We start from the raw sequence: 11189 nt of genomic DNA, 5'->3' as shown, positions 1-11189 counted from the left end.
GTGGTCGTCCGTTTGGACATACCCACAGTCGCACAGCGATTCCCCTTCGAAGTAGCCACATCGGTCATGGTCATAGTTGCAATTTGAGACTCTAGTCCTCAGTACGTTGAGAGCCTTCCAAGTTGTGAAGGATTTGTTACTTCCAGCAGCAAATCTCCCTTCAGCTCTAGGATAGGATTTGGTGTTGCCTCCTTCCACGGCGATGTTGTTAATCTGTTTCGTCCGGCTCAAGAAAGAGCTGAGTCAACTCACTGAGCTGCTGTTGATAGATTTCCAGAAGGCATTCGACACCGTTCCTCACAAGCGTCTTCTAACCAAACTGCGTACCTATGGAATATCGCCTCAATTGTGCGACTGGATTCGTGATTTCCTGACATAAAGGTCACAGATTGTAATAACAGAAGTAAAACCATCGACTAAAACAGAAATTATATCTGGCGTTCCCCAAGGAACTGTTATAGACCCTCTATTGTTCCCGATCAATGTTAACTACTGAAACGTCCCCTTTCAACAATTTTATATAGGACTGTGCTTAACCTGACACACAATATTTTTGTTAGCGCAACGCAATCTGACTTTCAAAATTCCCTACAAAAGAATGGCCCTGACTAACATTAAACTATACCTTTCACAAATCACTTACCTCACAAAAACCTTCGCTGCTCAAGCTACTGCAATACAGCAAGCGCCACTACTGCCAGCTAAATAAAAGATTCAAACTACTAAAGGCACTAACTACTGATAGGGATAGTTAGCAAATGAAAGATATTAATAGAGAACAAACAATGTATTTACCTTAATATCATCACAAGTCATAATATATATCAGTTCATGACAAATTGCAAACCTCCGCCATCTCTCTCCCCACATCCACCACTGCTGGCGGCTCACCTCCAACTGCCCAACGCTACGCGCTGTTCACAGCCAGCTGCCTAACACTACAATGGCGAGTATTACAACAATGCAAAGCAGCCACAGACTGCACACAGCACAGCCAGTGATTTTCATATTGAGCGCTACGTAACGTTGCCAATAAGAAAACATAAACAGCCTACTTACATAGCGAAAACATAAACAGCCTACTTACATAGCGAAAACATAAACAGCCTACTTACATAGCCCCCATGCTCCCCACAAAAAAATTTTACAAATGGGATTGGGCAGTGGCCAATACAGATTTGAAAAATTTTTCATAATTACAATAACAAAGAAATCAAATGCACACACTTATTAATATTATGTTGGTCAAAAGCTAAAATTTTCTCACAGTCCATAAAGACAGTCCTAATCGTACATAACAGTAGAATAGCAGTGTTTTTTCTCAAAGTCTGAGCAGTAAAAGAAAATGCACACGGAAGTAGTGGATTTCCATGCAGTCTTGAAGAAGTAGTGTTCTCCTTCCAATGGAAAGACAGTGCTGACTCTTGACATGCTGACAGGTAATGGGCCACAATGAAGCAAACCCACAGCAGAGTCATTCGAAGTTTTGAAGAATATTGGTAGGTAGGTCATCACAGAGCAGACCCACTGGAGTCCTGGTAGAGATTGTGGTATTGGTGGGCCACCAGAGGTGCAGACCCACTGTAGTCCTTGTAGAGATTACGGTATTGGTGGGCCATCAAAGATGCAGACCCACTGTAGTCCTTGTAGAGATGGCCAGCAGCCATCTGTTGTGACTGTGTAGGTGCACAATCACCATTGAAGAGTCTTGTGGATAATATAGCAAGTCCATAAACCACCACTTGTGCACTCACAAAGTTTTTGAAATTGTCCTTAGAACCAGCAATGCTGTTATCCAGTCCCTTGCTGAGTTATTAACACACGTGCAAACACTAACAGTCCCTACTTCTCACATATTGTCCACATACTATGACCAACAGAAACGTGTGCAGTGAAATGTAACTAACAAGTTAATAATATCATGAACTGGTGACAATTACAATTTTATAACATAAGAATACAATTACAAAGGTACAAAATACATCATTAAAAACATAACAATACAGATAACATTTGTAGTAAAACAGGCGTTACAAAAGAATAGAAATAAACATATACATCAGTGTTACAAAAATAGTGACATAAGTACATACATAAAATAATGAGAATAGTTTTCGAAACATTAATTTCACACATGAACATTGAAACAGAACAGAATTGTAAACAACTTTACAAAGAAAATAACATATTATTAATGCAACTTATATTTGAGGATAACAGTATTCCTCCTCATAGTGAATGTAGCTTAATATTAAAAGAAAAAAAAATTCTATGAAACTACACAGAGACAGGAAGAAAACAAATACACAAGGGTACACAAACACATAGTGGGATAACACCAATAGGAAAGGACAGGATTCGTTTTCAGTGTAACATTTGGTACTGCAGTCCAACCCAAAACTTCATATATCTTTCCTCTTATTTCATCCTCTGTTTCCACCAAAAAAAATTCTATCTAAGCATGCTTTCTGTATTTATATGTTCACACATTTCTTACCTCAACATTTATTTCCAAGAAAATCCTACCTAAACCTGTTTTATGTACTTTTTTCGTATTAATTCTCAATGCATTTCTTCCAATTCATCGCAACTCATTCTCTTATATAGTCTACCCCCTCTTAAGCTAACTTAAATCTACTGAGCTCAGATGCTAAACTAAGGGATGAGGCAATGCAGCATCACATAACAAATCAACACAAACAGCAATGCAAAAAAATGCAAATTGGCAAAGCTAGCAGCATAAATGAGCAAAAGTCAAATTCAATAACACTATGCCTGGCAAACAGCAGCAACTTATACCTAAACATGACATAGCGCAAGCAGAAAAAATATTACACTAAACAACAATGCAGATAAGGGAAATGTATATTCACATCTTAATGTCTATGTAATTAAAGTGGTGCACCACAAGAAGTTATTCTACCAAAAAGTTACCAATTACTTGAAAAGAAAATTATGAATGCAGTTACTAGTTCCTTCTTATTGTTCTTTCCTGTCCAAGTGCTCCTTTTTTAAAGAATGTGGATCATAAAATAATTATTTAATAGATCTGTTGACAGAAAGTGTTCACATTAGCAAATGCATTTTATTTTATAAAAGCAATGCTGCAACACAGCTGGAAAACAGATGTCACATGAAATAAGCAACTATGAAAAGCAAAGCATAAAAATATCATTCAGTAGTCATGTGACATTTCGTAAGTTAGTAGAAATTCTCTCAACTCTCATAGAAAGACGCTTGTCATAATCAGGTGTGCAGATGTACGAATATTTCCCATCAATTCATAAGCATTTCAGTAATTAGCACAAAGTGCGAGTAATCATATGTTTTCAAGTAACGTGGGTGTCGCATTAGCGATGAAAGGCACACCCTAATGGCTTGTTCTCCAGGTGTTTTCCTGTGCTCTGAAAGGCACGCGCTAATGGCTTTTTCTCCAGGCGTCTGACACAGCTGGGTGCCCACGACGCATTATGTGTAGGTGGTCCGTTAACTTTCTTACGGAAATATTTACGACAGCAGTTTCCGCTACAGAGACAGTCGCATATAAAAATATTTCACAGGTCAAGAATTTGCGTTACAAATCTGTAGAAACAAAATGCTATTGATATAACAGTGTCCAAAAAAAATTTTCGTCTGCATTGTAATACATTCACGAATATACACACACATTTCATAACTCTTAAAGTACGATTCTTGGTTTCCAACAACCTTTTCATAAATCAGAGTCCCTAACCCCTACTCCTTATTCCTTACCTTATTACACATATACATATTCATATTCATCAACACATCTTCAATATTTCATCATAATAGCTACATAGCATAATCAGATTCCTCATATAGCATCAGCTTATTTATCATAAACATACCTCAACAGCGTAGTACACATCGTCGTCGTAATAATAACATCATAACACTTCAGTCAAATCTTAAAATCGTCGTAACTTCCTCCAATAATTTCAAAACGTAAAAAAAATTCTCTGCTCATTTCAATAGTGTCATCTACCTCAAACGTACTTTAAAATCATGATCCCATACCAAATATCTCAAAGCTCTCATAGTATCACAATGAATCCGAAAAAATATGAACATTTCACAAAGTACAGACAAAATACAGTTTCATAAGTGTGAAGTTATCCAACTGTAATTGCGTAAACATCTGTCACTGACGTAGTAAAAAGAATGTTTGTTTCTCTGTCAAATAATCAGATAGCTGTGTAATTCTGTGTTAGAGAAATATGGTACCGATGTGTAAAGTTGTATAAGCAAATACCATATTAGCTAGGGTTCCTTGTGGTTGCCACACACATGGTACACAAAGTAAGCATGTACCCCCCTGAGGATTAATGTAATTATACCCTCAGGTGTTACAGATTACAGCAATGAAATGAAATGTATCACTGAAAACTTTCTTTGTAATTCAAAAATCTTTAAAAATAAATGTTTTAAGTACAAAATTAATCACTGAAATGCGTGTCCTGTAGCGCTAAATGTGCATATTGTTGTAAGTTAATCTCTGTGAAAGTGTCGTAGTTATTTTCCTCCAAAAGCTAAGTTCTGCAGAAGCCAATGTACTTACCTCATGATAAACAAAAGTGAAATGCTTTGCGTAGAGATATCTTAGTTATTACGCTTATTGTTGTGATGATGAAAGTACTGTGCTGTAACGTATTGTTGTGCTATGGAAAAGGCTGTCTCCTTGTAGCTATACCACAAAAGTTACTAATAAAACATGTTTTGATTTCCAGAAGAATTCAGAAAACTGTGCAGATATAAAACAGATACACCGCAAAAGCAACATTGTAAATTGTCACTCATTAGTAGCGTCGTGATAAAAATCGTGTAGCTGTCACATAAACTAACTATTGTCTCATCTGGTATCTCACAGAAAGTACTTTAAATCCGGAATGTATTTTCAAGTAAACCAAAATGTTGCATTAAAATCTCATTAGCAGTACCAGATATAATGTTATTTTTCTCGGAGCCAGCCGGCGCACGTGTATGCCTGCGGTGCGAGTCATTGTCTGTCTCTTTGTTGCCGCGCGTCGTTACTGGGATTAGGAGGCCTAACTTCCACAAATTCGCCTTGCCGAGAGGGCCCAGCTCTGTTTAAAGCTCGCCAGTTCGGATGGAATTCAGGTCTGTCGTTTTGTCGGTAGTTTACACAGTTTCTTTCGTGTCGGTCATGTGGTGGAGAATTTCTCCCTGAATCGTAACTGCGCGCTGGTCCGTTGCGTCTGAAATTATTCTGTCTCCCTTGATAATAATAGTTCTGATTACCATATTGTCTGTTTCTATGGTTATCTCTGTCATATTCATTACTACGGAAATGCGATCTTTCTCTGTAACTATTACTCTGCCAATGGTTGTCATATGGGTGGTGTCTGTTTTGGTCACGATTTGCGTTGTGAGAATAGCCTTGTCGTGTCAAGTTATTACTTCTTTCATCGCGGAATGCGACGGATGTGACCTGTAATTGTTGTGTTCCTGCTTTCGCGTTCCGCGATTGTCAGTGTCAATTTCTAATTCTTGTAAAAGTCCCTGAAATGCTTCAATGTCGTCTTTGCAACGTCCTGCCAAAATAATATGTCGTAAATGTTCAGGCAGTTTGATTAAGCAAATGCGGATGAGTTCTGAGGGGCTGTATGGGTTTGACAGGTATTGATTCTTGTGCAACATGTCTTCAAAATATTTCACAAGACTGGAAAATTCAGATTGTTCGAAGTGTTTCATCATTATGATGTTATGTTTTACACGGTCTTGTGTAGCTTGAGACCAATATGCTGAGAGGAAGGCATGGTAAAACTCTCCTTCACTGTGGCAATCGTGAATTACCGATCGCATTCTTACAGCTGGTTCATTCTCTAAGTAGCCACACATAAATTCTAATCTGTGTTCCAACGACCAGTTGGGAGGAAAACAATGAGAGAACTGATGGAGCCATGCTTGTGGATGAATGTCGTTGCCAGAATTCTTAAACGTTTTGAATTTACGTGTAGTAATGAACAGCTTATAGTCAAAATCATCATGTCGGCGAGTCGCATGTCGGTCATTGTTACGTCGCTTCGGCGGTTCCAACTCAAAATTCGGTGCACATTGCCGATTTCTTTCATAATTTCCGAAATGCCCTGTGTTATTATTTTGCGGCTTTTCCGTGTTTCTAAGTCCCTCTTCCCGTGTTGGAGCGCGAGTGTCCTCTGAAATACGTAATTCTTGTATTACCTGTGTCAGCTGATCTTGTACTTCCCGGATTTCTCTTTGGTGTTGTGTATTAATTTGATTCTGATTTTGTTTGAATTTTCTTATTTGTTCATACTCTTCTGTGTCAGTGAAGGCTACGGGTCTTGTGTCATTCAGATCATCATCTACCTTTGTAGATAAGTTAGTGACCCGATCCGAAAGTTCGGCTACTTTCTCCGATAGTGTACTTATTTCTTCAGTGTGTTTTTCTGAACCAAGTTTCAGAGTATCTACTGTGTCCTTAAAGTTTTCCTGAGTTTTTGCAAGTTGCGTAACCGAATCGGTAGATGCAACTGAGTCAAATTTAGCTTGCAAGGTCTCATGATTTTCATGAACAATAATTTGCAGTTCTTTTATGGCTGCTTCGTGATTCTGTAATGCATTTTCATGCCGCGAAAAAATAGGTTGAAAATGCTCACAAATTTGTGTTTTTACGTCATTACAGACTTTTTGACATTTCGATTCAATGTTATGTAACTCAGTAGTTAAATCTTCACGTGTTTGTTCAATTGTTTGTTCCAATGAGTCTAACTTTTTAAGATTTTGTTCCACTGTGTCTAACTTTTGAAGCTTTTGCTGTGTTTGTCTCTGATTTTGTTCCATTGTGTCTAACTTTTTGAGATTTTGTTCCACTGTGTCTAACTGTTGCTGTGTTTGTCTCTGATTTTGTTCCATTTGTTGCATTAATTGCAATAATAATGTATTAGTGTCTGGAATCTGTTTCTCTACGCTGTTCGGCAGTGCATTTGCACCGGCAACATTCACATTTTGACAAGCAGAAAATGTGTCTTGACTTATTTGAGAAAACGGTGAGGATCCAAAACCTGAATCTACAGTATTTGCGAGATTGTTTCCTGTCATTTCGGATTCCTGAGGCGAGCTGTTGCCGACCGATCGATCGATAATGCTTCCCTGTTCTCTACATGTTTCAATGTCTACACCATTATTTGACGCCCGCTCCATTTCCCTATGCACAGTTACCAAATTACTACTTTGAATATTTGTTAATTCATTACATGGTGGCGTTAACACACTGCTTTCGTCCTCACTGTCATTTCTCAGTTTACTTTGGAGCCTAGTATTACGTTTTTCACACGCCATTATTGTCAGAGTATTTCACACGACAACACAGAAAAACACAATTTGAAGAGCAAAATAAAATAACGTAGCAATGGAAATAATGTCTAGTTAATTGCAGCTGCGAAATACTTAGTGCAAATCTACATGCATGCCACAACTGTTTTACTCTACAACAATGAAAAACTACAACTACAAAGGAGATTCTCTCTACAATTACGCGCTAGCAATAAACAAAAGCTACACTAAATACACAAACTACCAGAAAAAATCAGAAGATTCCAGTGAGGTATCCTGGCAGGGTCGCCATATGAAACGTCCCCTTTCAACAATTTTATATAGGACTGTGCTTAACCTGACACACAATATTTTTGTTAGCGCAACGCAATCTGACTTTCAAAATTCCCTACAAAAGAATGGCCCTGACTAACATTAAACTATACCTTTCACAAATCACTTACCTCACAAAAACCTTCGCTGCTCAAGCTACTGCAATACAGCAAGCGCCACTACTGCCAGCTAAATAAAAGATTCAAACTACTAAAGGCACTAACTACTGATAGGGATAGTTAGCAAATGAAAGATATTAATAGAGAACAAACAATGTATTTACCTTAATATCATCACAAGTCATAATATATATCAGTTCATGACAAATTGCAAACCTCCGCCATCTCTCTCCCCACATCCACCACTGCTGGCGGCTCACCTCCAACTGCCCAACGCTACGCGCTGTTCACAGCCAGCTGCCTAACACTACAATGGCGAGTATTACAACAATGCAAAGCAGCCACAGACTGCACACAGCACAGCCAGTGATTTTCATATTGAGCGCTACGTAACGTTGCCAATAAGAAAACATAAACAGCCTACTTACATAGCGAAAACATAAACAGCCTACTTACATAGCGAAAACATAAACAGCCTACTTACACTACGTAGGAGACAATCTGAGGAGTCCTATTAGATTGTTTGCAGATGATGCTGTCATTTACGGTCTTGTAAAGTCATCAGATGACCAAAAAGAATTGCAAAATGATTTAGATAAGGTATCTGTAGGGTGCGAAAAGTGATAATTGACCCCGAATAAGGAAAAGTGCGAAGTTATTCACATGAGTACTAAAAGAAATCCGCTAAATTTCGATTACGCGAAAAGTCACAGAAATCTGAAGGCTGTAAATTCAACTAAATACTTAGGGAATACAATTACAAAGAACCTAAATTGGAACGATTGCATAGATAATGTTGTGGCTAGAGCAAACCAAAGACTGCGATTCATTGGCAGAACACTTAGAAGGTGCAACAGGTCTATTAAAGGAACTGCTTACACCATGCTTGTCCGCCCTATCCTGGAGTATTGCTGTGCGGTGTGGGATCCGCATCAGGTGGGACTGACGGATGACATCGAAAAAGTACAAAGAAGGGCGGCTCGTTATGAATTATCGCGAAATAGGGGAGATAGTACCACAGACATGATACGTGAATTGGAGTGGCAATCATTAAAACAAAGGCGTTTTTCGTTGTGTCGAGATCTTCTCATGAAATTTCAATCACCAGTTTTCTCCTCCGACTGCGAAAATATTCCGTTGGCACCTACCTACGTAAAAAGAAATGATCATCGCGATAAAATAAGAGAAATCAGGGCTCGCGCAGAAAAATTTAAGTGCTCGTTTTTCCCGCGCGCTGTTCGAGAGTGGAACGGTAGAGAGACAGCTTGAAGGTGGTTCACTGAATCCTCTGCCAGGCACTTTATGAATAGGAGTGTAATCGCGTAGATGTGGATGATGCCCGTGTAGAGGGTGACGATTATCTGTCATCTGTTTCCTCCTCTCCATCTCGGCAGCCACTTTCCGCCGCACACCGCTGATGAGGGGCGAAGGAGGGGGGGGGGGGTTGGAAGGAGGAGAGACAGGGTAGATCCCTGTCGGCGTGCGCCTCAAACATCCTGATATGATGCGAGATCACTCATTTAAGCCCACATGAATGTATTTCACGTGGACCGAATTCTTCCACAGAGGCCTGGCATATTCAACTGGCGCCTGACTGAGTGCAATGCTGTTGTTCGAAACACTTCTGGATCAGCACCCCAGTTTGTGTCAGTGTGATTATGAGATATTATTCCTAGCACAGATCTTTTGATTAGTGTCCAAACAGTGCTATTTAAATGACGGAGTTCATACTAACTTAATGCCCAAAAATCTGGGAGTGTAGCACTGCTCTAACTCTTGTGCTTTACAACTCACATGGAGTTTTCTGGAGTTCCGTTTTAGTTTCCTTATTCCTCAGGTGGAAACTGAAAACTTGCAGCTTTGCTGGGTTTGGTCTCAGGTGGTTTTGGTGGCACTAATCTCCAGTATTTCAAGGCTGCTGCTTAATTTCTCCTCCACCTTCTCGGAGGTACTCACTTGGGCAGCCAAGGCCGTCTTCAGCATATATAAACGGCCTGTTATCGGAATGAGTTGGCTTGTCGTTGGTGTATACGCATTGAACAGCAACGGAGTTAATACACTATCCTAAGCGAGGCCGTTTTTTTTTTTGGTTTCTTCACCTACTGTTTTCCCCCTTCATGGTAACACAGAGTGCCTATTCTGTAGTACGCACTGCACACATCTTCAAAATACAATATTCTTGGTGTCCCGATAAACTTTAGACAGAATGGGGAAAATAAAAGTGGCCCAAACGAGTGGATACTATTGGACGTGAATGTATGCCTATAACCATATTGCGTGACGTGCATGTCCCGTGTACCTCAGACATGTGATCCAGGCCGATTCAGAGCGTAGTGTGGTCTGTGTCAGTGAGTGGAGCAGTGAAAAGCGGACGGTACTAATGACAGCAGTGCAGCAGATGTTGGTTGTGGAAAGTTACGTGATGACATAGTCGTGGAAGTGGTGTGGTCAGTTGTTTGCTCAGGAGTTAAAGGTGTAGAAGTGCCAGCAAAGAGTGCCATGCAATGCTTAGTCCGAAAATGGTAACAGACAGGATCTGTTTTGAATAAGTCAAAAAACATTCCAAAACGTGCCCGCATGCCAAAAAATGTGAGTGAAGTCCACCAAAAAATGCTTCAGAGTCCTACCAAATCAACCCGCCGCTTGTCACAAGAGACCAGCATATCACGTCGATTCTGCGGGCGAATACTTCATTTGGATCTGTACATGCGTCCCCACCGAGTATCTGTTGCTCATGTATTAAAACCAGCAGATGCTCCCCAGTGCAACCAGTTTTGTGAGTGGCTGTTCATAACAATGAGTGAGCTAGACATTGATGTGTTCTTTATGTCTGATGAAACCTGGTTTCACCTGAATGGTTATGCCAACTCACAGAATCACAGGTCCTGGGTAGTGGGGAATCCGCGTAACTTCCACGAAACACCATTGTATGATCAGAAAGTTGGGGTTTCAGTTGCAATGTTTGCACGCCGCATTCTTGATCCCATCTTTCATCAGACGCTGACTTCCGCACGCTACATTGCCAGCATTTTGAAACAATTTGTGGCAGCATTAACGGAGGAGGAAAAGACCTCCAGTTACTTCCTACAGAATGGAGTCAATACAGCCGGCCGAAGCTTACAGCACATTTAGACAATATTCACGCCAGACAGAGTTGCTAGCAGAGGTCAGTCTGGTGGCTGCCCTAGCTGGCCATCCAGATCACCTGATCTGTCAGTGTGCGATTACTTTTTGTGGAGAGCCGTCAGGTCTAAGATGTATCCCAACAAACTTCATAGTCTTCAAGAACTGCAGCAGAACATTTCGGATGAGACTGCAGCTGTCCATCTGCGAACCGTCTTCAGCAACTTGCGGACCGGTGCCCAAAAGTGCCAAGACATGAACGGAGGCCACTTTCTACGTCTTCTATAGTGAGGTTAGTAT

Source organism: Schistocerca piceifrons, chromosome 1, assembly GCF_021461385.2.
Source record: "Schistocerca piceifrons isolate TAMUIC-IGC-003096 chromosome 1, iqSchPice1.1, whole genome shotgun sequence".
NCBI classification, from domain to species: domain Eukaryota; kingdom Metazoa; phylum Arthropoda; class Insecta; order Orthoptera; family Acrididae; genus Schistocerca; species Schistocerca piceifrons.
Note: the sequence above shows the minus strand (reverse complement) of the source record.